This window comes from Zalophus californianus, chromosome 14, assembly GCF_009762305.2.
Source record: "Zalophus californianus isolate mZalCal1 chromosome 14, mZalCal1.pri.v2, whole genome shotgun sequence".
NCBI classification, from domain to species: Eukaryota; Metazoa; Chordata; class Mammalia; order Carnivora; family Otariidae; genus Zalophus; species Zalophus californianus.
Window position 1 is genome coordinate 72868843 of NC_045608.1, and position 12898 is coordinate 72881740.

General features: G+C 38.8%; 1 non-coding gene and 1 pseudogene across 1 annotated transcript; both read left to right on the plus strand.

Annotated features, from left to right (window-relative positions):
• Positions 1 to 10560: 10560 nt before the first annotated feature.
• On the plus strand, positions 10561 to 11348 carry LOC113912957 (annotated as a pseudogene).
• Positions 11349 to 11469: 121 nt separating this feature from the next.
• LOC113913412 lies at positions 11470 to 11599 on the plus strand. Its single transcript, XR_003517196.1, has one exon. It is a non-coding gene; the product is annotated as a small nucleolar RNA SNORA44 (small nucleolar RNA).
• Positions 11600 to 12898: the final 1299 nt, after the last annotated feature.

Genomic DNA, 12898 nt, shown 5'->3' on the forward strand with positions numbered 1-12898 from the left:
AGCCACTTTTATAAGGCAATTAATAACGAAAGCAAAGAAATGCATTGACAACAATACAATAATAGTGGGGGACTTTAACACCCCCCTGACTGAAATGGACAGATCATCTAAGCAAAAGATCAACAAGGAAATAAAGACTTTAAATGACACACTGGACCAAATGGACTTCACAAATATATTCAGAACATTCCATCCCAAAGCAACAGAATACACATTCTTCTCTAGTGCCCATGGAACATTCTCCAGAATTGTTCACATCCTAGGTCACAAATCAGGTCTCAACTGATACCAAAAGATTGGGATTATTCCTTGCATATTTTCAGACCACAATGCTTTGAAACTAGAACTCAATCACAAGAGGAAAGTCGGAAAGAACTCAAATACATGGAGGCTAAAGAGCATCCTACTAAAGAATGAATGAGTCAACCAGGAAATTAAAGAAGAATTAAAAAAAATCACAGAAACCAATGAAAATGAAAACACAACTGTTCAAAATCTTTGGGATACAGCAAAGGCAGTCCTGAGAGGAAAGTATATAGCAATACAAGCCTTTCTCAAGAAACAAGAAAGGCCTCAAATACACAACCTAACCCTACACCTAAGGGACCTGGATAAAGAACAGCAAATAAAGCCTTAACCCAGCAGGAGAAGAGAAATAATAAAGATCAGAGCAGAAATCAATGAAATAGAAACCAAAAGAATAGTAGAACAGATCAACGAAACTAGGAGCTGGTTCTTTGAAAGAATTAATAAGATTGATACACCGCTGGCCAGACTTATCAAAAAGAAAAGAGAAAGGACCCAAATCAACAAAATCATGAATGAAAGAGGAGAGATCACAACCAACACGAAAGAAATACAAACAATTCTAAGAACATATTATGAGCAACTCTATGCCAGCAAATTAGATAACCTGGAAGAAATGGGTGCATTCCTAGAGATGTATCAACTACCAAAACTGAACCAGGAAGAAATAGAAAACCTGAACAGACCTATAACACTAAGGAAATTGAAGCAGTGATCAAAAATCTCCCAACAAACAAAAGCCCAGGGCCAGATGGCTTCCCAGGGGAATTCTATCAGACATTTCAAGAAGAATTAATAGCTATTCTCCTGAAACTGTTCCAAAAAATAGAAATGGCAGGAAAACTTCCAAACTCATTTTATGAGGCCACCATTACCTTGATCCCAAAACCAGACAAAGACCCCATCCAAAAAGAGAATTACAGACCAATATCCTTGATGAACATGGATGCAAAAATTCTCACCAAAATACTAGCCAATAGGATCCAACAGTATATTAAAAGGATTATTCACCATGATCCAGTGGGATTTATCCCTGGGCTGCAAGGTTGGTTCAACATCCGCAAATCAATCAACGTGATACAATACATTAACAAAAGAAAGAACAAGAATCATATGATCCTCTCCATAGATGCAGAAAAAGCATTTGACAAAGTACAGCATCCTTTCTTGATCAAAACTCTTCAGAGTATAGGGATAGAGGGTACATACCTCAATATCATAAAAGCCATCTATGAAAAACCTACAGCGAATATCATTCTCAATGGGGAAAAGCTGAGAGCTTTTCCCCTAAGGTCAGGAACGTGGCAGGGATGTCCGCTATCACCACTGCTATTCAACATAGTATTAGAAGTCCTAGCCACAGCAATCAGATAACAAAAAGAAATCAAAGGCATCCAAATTGGCAAGGAGGAAGTCAAACTCTCACTCTTTGCAGATGATATGATACTGTATGTGGAAAACCCAAAAGACTCCACCCCAAAACTGCTAGAACTCATACAGGAATTCAGTAAAGTAGCAGGATATAAAATCAGTGCACAGAAATCAGTGGCATTCCTATACACCAACAACAAGACAGAAGAGAGACAAATCAAGGAGTCGATCCCATTTACAATTGCACCCAAAACCATAAGATACCTAGGAATAAATTTGACCAAAGAGGCAAAGGATCTGCACTCAGAAAACTATAAAATACTCAGGAAAGAAATTGAAGAAGACACAAAGAAATGGAAAATGTTCCATGCTCATGGATTGGAAAAACAAACATTGTGAAGATGTTGGTGCTACCGAGGGCAATCTACACATTCACTGCAATCCCCATCAAAATACCATCCACTTTTTTCAAAGAAATGGAACAAATAATCCTAAAATTTGTATGGAACCAGAAGAGACCCCAAATAGCCAGAGGAATAATGAAAAAGAAAAGCAAAGCTGGCGGCATCACAATTCCAGACTTCAAGCTCTATTACAAAGCTGTCATCATCAAGACAGTATGGTACTGGCACAAAAACAGACACATCAATCAATGGAACAGAATAGAGAGCCCAGAAATGGACCCTCAACTCTATGGTCAACTCATCTTTGACAAAGCAGGAAAGAATGTCCAATGGAATAAAGACAGTCTCTTCAACAAATGGTGTTGGGAAAATTGGACAGCCACATGCAGAAGAATGAAACTGGACCATTTCCTTACACCACACACAAAAATAGACTCCAAATGGGTGAAAGACCTAAATGTGAGACAGGAGTCCATCAAAATCCTAAAGGAGAACACAGGTAGCAACCTCTTCGACCTCAGCCGCAGCAACTTCTTCCTAGAAACATCGCCAAAGGCACGGGAAGCCAGGGCAAAAATGAACTATTGGGATTTCATCAAGATAAAAAGCTTTTGCACAGCAAAAGAAAAAGTCCAGAAAACCAAAAGATAACCGACAGAATGGGAGAAAATACTTGCAAATGACATATCAGATAAAGGGCTGGTATCCAAAATCTATAAAGAACTTATCAAACTCAACACCCAAAGAACAAATAATCCAATCAAGAAATGGGCAGAAGACATGAACAGACATTTTTCCAAAGAAGACATCCAAATGACCAACAGACACATGAAAAAGTGCTCAACATCGCTCGGCATCAGGGAAATCCAAATCAAAACCTCCATGAGATACCACCTCACACCAGTCAGAATGGCTAGAATTAACAAGTCAGTAAATGACAGATGTTGGCGGGGTTGTGGAGAAAGGGGAACCCTCCTACACTGTTGGTGGGAATGCAAGCTGGTGCAACCCCTCTGGAAAACAGTATGGAGGTTCCTCAAACAGTTGAAAATAGAGCTACCATACAACCCAGCAATTGCACTACTGGGTATTTACCACAAAGATACAAATGTAGGGATCCGAAGGGGTACTTGCACCCCAATGTTTATAGCAGCAATGTCCACAATAGCCAAACTGGAAAGAGCCAAGATGTCCATCAACAGATGAATGGATAAAGAAGAGGTGGTATATATATATGCAATGGAATATTATGCAGCCATCAAAAGGAATGAGATCTTGCCATTTGCAACAAAGTGGATGGAGCTGGAGGGTGTTATGCTGAGTGAAATAAGTCAATCAGAGAAAGACATGTATCATATGACCTCGCTGATAGGAGGAATTCTTAATCTCAGGAAACAAACTGACAGTTGCTGGAGTGGTGGGGGTTGGAGGGATGGGGTGGCTGGGTGATAGACATTGGGGAGGGTATGTGCTATGGTGAGCGCTGCGAATTGTGCAAGACTGTTGAATCACAGAGCAGTACTTCTGAAACAAATAATGCAATATATGTTAAGAAAAAAAAAAGAAGAAGAAGAAGATAGCAGAAGGGGAAGAATGAAGGGGAGTAAGTCAGAGGGGGAGACGAACCATGAGAGACGATGGACTCTGAAAAACAAACTGAGGTTTCTAGAGGGGAGGGGGTTGGGGGGTTGGGTTAGCCTGGTGATGGGTATTGAAGAGGGCACGTTCTGCGTGGAGCACTGGGTGTTATGCACAATGAATCGTGGAACACTTCATCAAAAACTAATGATGTATGGTGATTAACATAACAATAAAAATTTTTTTTAAAAAAAGAAAATAAGTGGAAAAAAAAAAAACACATAGCCTCATAGTACTTCCTTATTTATCCCTGAAGGATACAGCCTTACGAATAGTCAACAAGCCCAAATACTGCCATGAGCTTTAGAAAGCAGGAAAATGGTTTCATATGCACAACGCATATGTTGTATCTTTTTGAACCTTACATAGATTGTACTTGAGCATCGTCACCCACATAATTTTCCTATTTCAGGGTTGGATATTTTATGCCCCAACTCCTTTGTGAGAATGTTCTATATTTTTAAAGGTCAAATGCAAAATTGCTCACCTTGATAGCTGCCTTTACAAGCTCAGAATTGTACCTCCTATAATAGGTAGGGGAAAATATATATAGCCTTTCTATATAAGTGCTTTGAAAGACCTCTCTAATTTTTCTCTTAAAGTAACCTTCCCACCTACCTATCACAAATAATAATAGCTAAGAATGGCAAAGAGTTTTAAAATGTAAAGAGAGCTTTGTCACACACTTTTCTCAATAAACTCCTCTTAGATGATAAAGCTGAGATTTAAATCCACATCTTTTTACTCTAAGCCCCATGCTCCTTACATTGGAGTTTGTTTATATAAAATTGTGTAAATTAAGGTCAACTTTCTAAATTAGTAAAGTGGATGATATGAAAGTACAAGAAATATAGGAGTATTCTACTCGAAATTGAAATATTCAGGGTATGAGACCTTAATCTCTAAAAACTTTTAAGCCTGTCATTTCATGTAGACCAATGGAACAGAATAGAGAGGCCAGAAAGGCACCCTCAACTCTATGGTCAACTAATCTTTGACAAAGCTGAAAAGAATAACCAATGGAAAAAAAGACAGTCTCTTCAATAAATGGTGCTGTGAAAATTGGACAGCCACATGCAGAAGAATGAAAACAGACCATTCTCTTACACCACACACACAAAAAAATAAACTCAGAATGGATGGAAGAGCTAAATGTGAGACAGAAATCCATCAAAATCCTAAAGAACACAGACAGTAACCTCTTTGACCTCGGCCACAACAACATCTTGCAAGACACGTCTCTAAAGGCAAGGGAAACAAAAGCAAAAATGAACTATTGGGATTTCATCAAGATAAAAAGGTAGAGAGGTAGGACCACATGAGGACACAGGGAGATGGAGGCCAAGGAGAGAGGCCTCAGAAAAAAACAATCCTGCCAACACCTTGAACTTGGACTTCCAAATTCTAGATCTGCGATAAAATAAATTTCTGTTGTTTAAGCCATAAATAAATAAATAAATAAAAGCCTGTCATTTGAAGCAACAAAGTTTTCCATATTCTAGAATGGAGATTTCTTTTGAGACTTGCTGTTAATTTGTTCTAAGCCAGCTCTCTGGAAGTATGGATAATTTATCCAAGCAAGTGTTTTTGGAGAAAACACTGTAGGCCCCATTAATCTAAATGTATATGTTTTAGGGCCACTACTTGATACATGAGTCAGCATAAATGATGTATTTAGAAACATCTGTGGGGAGAGATTTTATTTTATTTTATTATTTTTTTTGAGGAGAGGGTAGGTTGGGAAGGGAATCATTTGTCTTTTTTTGAAAATGAGAAATTAATAGAAAAAAATCTTTTTTCTCCTATAAATTTAGATGACACCATATTTGAGCTGATGCTAGATCTTGAGGCAAAAGCAATAGCATTTTTATTAGGTTTTAAGAATTATTTGCAAGAGATGGAGTACAAAGCAGAGAAGCATCATTTACTGATGCTGCCAAAGACACCACAAAGTAATAACCATAATTAACATTTTCACAGCAATTTAGAACTTACAAAGGTTTCTTTTTTTTTTTAACCAAATACCGTTTCATTGGATAATGTAAATTAGGAATTATATCCACTTCTATGTATTCCAATCTACCAGTTGTGAGAGAGATTCAGTGAGAGGTGGAGGTAGTTCTGCCATCAAGAGCTTCTTTTTTATTTTTTAATTTTATAGATTTTATTTATTTATGAGAGAGAGCACGCACAAACAGGGGCAGTGATAGGCCGAGCAGGCAGAGGGAGAGGGAGAAGCAGGCTCCCCGCTGAGCAAGGAGCCCGATGCTGGACTCGATTCTAGGAGCCTGGGATCATGACCCAAGCCGAAGGCAGCTACCTAACTAACTGAGCCAACCAGGCGTCCCCAGAGCTTCTGATTCTGGCTCCTTCTTGCCTGCCCCTGAACACAGCTTTTGCCCCCATATACTCAAACAAACTGAAAGAAGTAAATACTTTTTGGCCCTCAACTTTTGAAGGTCCCCCAATGCGTCCTGGCATTTTTACATCCTACCAATTTGTTCAGTGACCTTTTTGATAGGCTGTGTTGTTTCCTCAAGCAATGATCCATTGGTGGGGGTCAAACACATGTTAACGGGCAGTGAGGAGGAGACACGGTGGTTCTATTTTTTCAGAAACTCCCCCTTCTTTCTCCAGCCTATTATGGAGGGGCCTGAAAATGCAGCTCTGGGAAAAACTGCTTCATCTGTCAGTTTTCGAATGTACCAGAGAAATGTGCAAAAATGAAAAAAAAAGTCCTGGGTTTGAGTAAATTTAAGCAAAGTATACATATTTCATTTCTTCATTTGCACCTCTTTTAGAGAATGCTTTCATCAAATGTAATAGTATCTCTGAGAGTACATTATAAACTTTGAAGCATTTACAATGGCTGCTACCACCACCACCACCATTACCACCCCGCCCCAAATGCCTCACTAGATACTACAAAGATAGCTAACCATTGTCCTCTTGCTGGCCAGCTCCAGTTGATCAGGAGTGGCTTCCTGGGGCTCTGTGCTGAGAAAGGCTAAGTCTGCACACAGGCATTGAGGGAAAATACAGTAACATCTAATATCTCCTACGTGAAGACATTATAAGTGGAGAATGATCACATAGATGTCAGATACTGGCCATCTCAGGCATAGAGAAATGGTGAAATGTGATAGAGCTTTGGGCCGTTATTGACATTTTAGCTAGTATCACAAACCAAGAGACCAGCCTCACCATCTATCTTTATAGTATATGGTGACCCAGAATATAACCACAAGTAAAAAATAAATAAAATTTTGGTGAACTAGAACAAATAACCTGGAAAATTTTTTAAATGAGCTTTATCTAACAATCCAGAGTCTTCTTCCAACAACTTTTCCTTAAGTTTTCAAAGTTAAGATTTTCACATAATTCAAGTCAGGAATGAAATGAAGGGATCGTTTTCAACTTGGGTAGTTTCTCACCATCCTAAATCTTCTATTCCCAAAATTAAACTCTAATAAAGCTTGTTCAAAATACTTATTTTTTAAAATCCCCAGGCTAAAGGAATCAAAATAGCATTAGAAATGCTTATACTTCCTAACCCTCTTTTCTCAGGACAGAGATAGGGCTGCGAACAACATAATCAGCAAGAAGGAAGGCCCAATGAAATTAACGGGTGTATTACAAGACCCACCCCCCAAATCTTCAAATTCAGCACTCTTATTAAATAAACAACATATTTAATGGGGGAAAATACGAGAGCAACAGAGGAACACCAACTTTACCCCAGAGTTATGGTCTGCCTCTGCAAGAAAGTAATTCAAGAAATTAATTCACTACTGAGGTGAAACACTTGATAATTTTTTTTCTCCCTCGTTTGCTCCTTTACTGTCCTTTGCTGTGCAAAAGAACTTTCATAAGGTTTATGTACCGTTGTCAGATTTTGAGCTGTACTCTTATAGTAGCAAATTAAATTGCAAAACAACCTCCCCCCATCACCACTGCAAATGCTTGAAATCTGTTCTTATAAAATGATATCCTTTTAAATATGTTTTCTTCCAATGTGACTTGTTGCAAGGAATTATTCTAGTGAGAAAAGCCACATATCAGTTTTGGAAATGTCTTTGCTAATAGAGATGCTTGAAATGACCTTAGTGTCAAGGTGCACCTGCTGGCCCAAGAAAATTACCTTTGACCTGGATCTCAGGAAAAGGAAGATGCACTGAGCTTGAGTTAATTTCCAAGGTAACAATATACATTCCAGAGACGTAAGCAAAAACGTTTGTGGAAGATCTAAAGGAGCCATTCAATTCAGCCCAAGCTCAAACATATGCTCATCTTATATTATCATGCTCTGGCTTTTCCTTTGAAAATATGAACCGAAATTCAATTCCTGTGCAAATTAATTGTAAACATTTATGATTACCAGAATTTCTCAACCAACACATTTTGAAGTATGAAGTCAAGTAGAACTAGGAATCTTCACAATATTGACATGATTGGGCTACTTATTTTAATCCCCGGATTGAGAATGTTTCTACCTTGCTGACCAGAGCTACTGATTGAATCAATCAAAATTTTTATACAAATGTATAAAAGTTGCAAATAAGATTCCTCAAGGAATTTACAATGGAGGTGGGGAGATGAGTCTATCACACATGAAACAACTAGGGAATAATATGAGTCAATATATTAAGTATACTCAGAAGACAACTTTATATGGAATGAGAAAAGTGGAAGACAAAGTATCAAAGTCTTTGTGGAGGTGGGAGAAATGCTACATATAGAAAGATTATTAAGATTTGAATAAGTAGAAGGGCAAGGAAAAAGGGAGATGAGAGACCATTTGTTGAGGTAACTACCCAAAGCTATAATCTTTTTAAGTTGTATTTTATTGATTCTAAGACAATAAAGACCTTAAATTCCTAAGATCTTATTTTACATTTTAATGTCTCAGAAACTAGGATGCAGATTCCTATCAATGACATGTCATAGTCTAACTGGCACTGATTTTCTATCATAATGGTACCATCACGGTCCTCGGTGGTTTGTCCTTTGGTTGATAATACCTTATATGCAAAGATACAGAGAATGTATAAATATCCTATAACCTAAATCACAGAAGCAGTGAAGATCGAACTGATCTTTTGCATAACACTGTAAGGCTACATGATCCTGGTTTGTGATTTCTTTTTCTTTGATTCCACTACATTCAAACCTGATTTCAGCACCTATAACAAGGAGGAATGTGCTAGTTATTAGCTTATTGCGTCTCAGTTCCAAATCAACCATTCATTGGCTGCTTGTGATATGGAAACATTTCTCCCTTGCCAGTTGGCACAATACTGATTCTATCAACAGAGGACATATGAGGCACCCTGGAAGAGAAGGTTTTTTTCCTGCTGGTTCTGGTATGTTAATTTTTCCTGCTCCTGTTGCACTGGGCTGGTAGTCAGGACGCCCCGTGAAATTCACTCCAAGCAGCTACCTTCAGAAGAACATTTTACAGGTCCTCCAGCTGGCTCTCTGAAAGTGAATTCTATGGGGTACCCAGCTGGTTTCATACTCTCTTCCTAGTGACAGAATCCTAGTGATGGCTTCCCAGTAAATTCAATACCATCCTCCTCCCCTGGGAAGCTTCCTGGTGAATACCATTGACACCCCAGCAGAGAGTTTTCTTCTTTGGGATTAAAATGGACCCCATACACCAATCGGGAAAACTTGATAGCTATTCTCAATCAGCTTTCTCAGTTAAAGCCCACCAGTGAGAGCCAAGTTAAGTGTGTGTTTGGGTTGGGGTTGGGGTTGTAGGATAAGGAGCAGAATGAGTTGACTAGGAAAAGGAGGAAGTTAATGAAGGGATATATATGCATGATCGTCGAGGTGTTTCTAATGATCTCAAAACAACTAGAAAGCCCTTCTCTCTCAACCTCTGTGCTCAGAGATGAACCTCATTATCAGAGCAATCATTATCTCTCAATCCTGATCCTATACAGAAGCTATCCTGATGCATTCAGACATAGCATAAAAGATCCTTCAACCAATAGCAAGTTTTTTCAGCATGCCAAGAAACATTCAGATGTTTCCCAAAAAAAAAAAAAAAAAATCAGGTATTTAACATTGGAGACACAAAACAGTTGCCTGACAGTTGATTTAATGTTTCTTTTTTTTTATCCAGATGTTTTAGTATCTCATACACACTTTCTAACTATTTTGGTGCAATATTTCTTTGTACAGCTTGGCATTTTGAAGGTTGTATTGTTTTAACATTGGTAAGTACAATAAATACGAGAGTAAGAAATGATTTTTGTTTCCAACTGAAAAGTATAATGAGCAGATTCATGGCTTTAAAGGGAAAGAAAGGATTAGCACAAGTAAATTACTAACTAAACTTTCTTTTAAAAAATCATTTTCCTCCACACTTAGACTTTAACTTTCCCTTGTATTTGCAGATTAGAATGTAAGACAGCTAAACTTCAGCTGAAGGACATTATAAGGCATTCTAAAGTTTTAGGTTACTTTCATCAAAGAGCCCCGTCCTTATTTAGCACTTTAAAAATAGTATAGGGATGCCTGGGTGGCTCAGTCGGTTAAGCATCTGCCTTCGGCTCAGATCGTGATCCCAGGGTCCTGGGATCGAGCTCCGCATCGGGCTCCCTGCTCGAGGGAAAGCCTGCTTCTCCCTCACCCACTCCTCCTGCTTGTGTTCCCTCTCTTGCCGTCTCTGTCTCTGACAAATAAATAAATACAATTTTTTTTAAAATTTAAAAAATAAAAATAGTATATAAAATAAGTCTAAAGTCCCTTAAAATTCTAAACCTTTCCCTGAACGTGAACACTCTTTAATCTTAAGAATAAAATTCTAGCTCCTTTTGTGCCTAGCACAGCCATGGCTCGTGGTCCCAAGAAGCATCTGAAGCGTGTAGCAGCTCCAAAGCATTGGAGGCTGGATAAACTGACCGGTGTGTTTGCTCCTTGCCCACCTACTGGTCCCCATAAGCTGAGAGAATGTCTCCCTCCCATCATTTTCCTAAGGAACAGACTTAAGTATGCCCTAACAGGAGATGAAGTCAAGAAGGTCTGTATGTAGCATTTTATTAAGATTGATGGCAAGGTCCAAACTGATATAACCTACTGCTGGTTTTATGGATGTCATCAGCATTGACAAGACCGGGGAGAATTTCTGTCTGATCTATGACAGCAAGGGTCGCTTTGCTGTTCATCAGATCACACCTGAAGGAGGCCAAGTATAAGTTGTGCAAAGTGAGAAAGATCTTTGTGGGGACAAAAGGAATCCCTCATCTGGTGACTCATGATGCACGCACCGTCCGCCGGCCTGACCCCCTCATCAAGGTGAATGACACCGTTCAGATTGATTTGGAGACTGGAAAGATTACCAGTTTCTTCAAGTTTGATACTGGTAATCTGTGTATGGTGACTGCGGGTGCTAACCTGGGAAGAATTGGTGTGATCACCAACAGAGAGAGACACCCTGGTTTGTTTGACGTGGTTCACGTGAAAGATGCCAATGGCAACAACTTTGCCACCCGAATCTCCAACATTTTTGTTATTGGCAAAAGCAACAAACCATGGATTTCTCTTCCCCGTGGAAAGGGTATCTACCTCACCATCACTGAAGAGAGAAAGAGACTGGCGGCCAAACAGAGCAGAGGGTAAAATGGTCCCTAGGTGACGTGACTGGAAGACTTTATACTTAATTAAAGGTCATATAGCATGAAAAAATAAATAAATAAATAAATAAATAAATAAATAATAAAAATAAAAATAAAATTCTATTCAGCATGTTTCCAAGGGCTGTGGCCCATCATGGCCATGGGCTCTCCAACCACATGCAGGAGCAGCCTGGAGAGACTTTGACAGCACAAGTCAGCCTATACCTGCAACTGCCACTCACCTTGCCTAGAACAGCTCAGGACGTGGGCTGCAAGCTGAGTATCTGAGTCCAGCTGTTTCCATAAACTTCCATGTAGATGGGTGTATTAGAACAACTTTTTGGTTTGGAGCAAAAAAATAAAATAAAATTCTACTTTACTCACATTATCCTATTTCAAATGGATAGTTGACTTAGTCATGAATTGTCTTGTGTCTGTCTGACACATTTTTTTTTTCATTTCCTGAATGAGATTTTTTGTAAATGGAACTTGTGTCAGGATATCATCTCTGGTCTTTTCATATCCTTATTCTCTTTTCTTTCCCTTTATTTCTTGAAGCCAAAGATAGAAGAACTCAAAAAAAAGACATATGAGTTTGAACAAAAGGCCTGCTTATATTGAACAAGAAGGTATCATTCAGGGAGTCTAAAGATAAACTCAGGATGGTTACTTTAGCCATTCTCGTGGGGGCCATTTTCAGCCCAGAGCCAAGGACAGAAGCAGAGGCTCGAACTCTCGTTTTATTGTGTTCAGTGTGTTTTGGATGCACTAAAGCAGCAAAATGTAGGCTAATCTTCCCCGGCCGTAGGTGACTGGAGAAAGGAGTCAAAATCCAGAAATTCATCTTACACACACACACACACACACACACACACACACACACACACACACCACTTTGTACATATATTCATAAGGTTACTCACATATATAAATCCATTTAAACCTGTACTATATTATCAATCCTGCCAACGCTGTGCTAGAGACATTCCAATGCTCTAAAAACACATATGAGGACAGAGCATCCTCCTCTGCTGTTTTCTCTAACAAGAACAATGCTGGTTATTCTCTGAAAGTGAGCTATGCAAAGGAGGCACCCTACCATCTGCTGCACTGGCTAATGAATATGTTGCCATCACAGAAAAAAACACTGGGAAAGAACCTTGAAGAACACCTAATTCCTCCGTGAAAGCTGGAAAATGAAAGGTAAGTGGGAGTGGATGACTTTCCCGAGGTCTCCCCAGGAAGTCAGTGGCATAGCAAGAAGCAGAATGTCTCTAGTCCCTGGCTCTTTCGTAACACAAAGTACCTTGGCCAACTAGCTTTTAGTTGAAACTAAAAATGTGCTCTCTTTTCCTTAAGTAATGTTAATATCATCCAAGGACTTTCTCCTACCTTATTAAGATAAATCTCAAAAAATATTATTTCGTCAAACAATTTAGATTTATTCAGATTTAGATTTCCTGATTACCAATAAGGAAATGATGAGGTGTGCTCATATTCATGAATGGAGGAGGAGGAAAGATGAAATGTGGTCAATGACTTCTGATGGTAAAA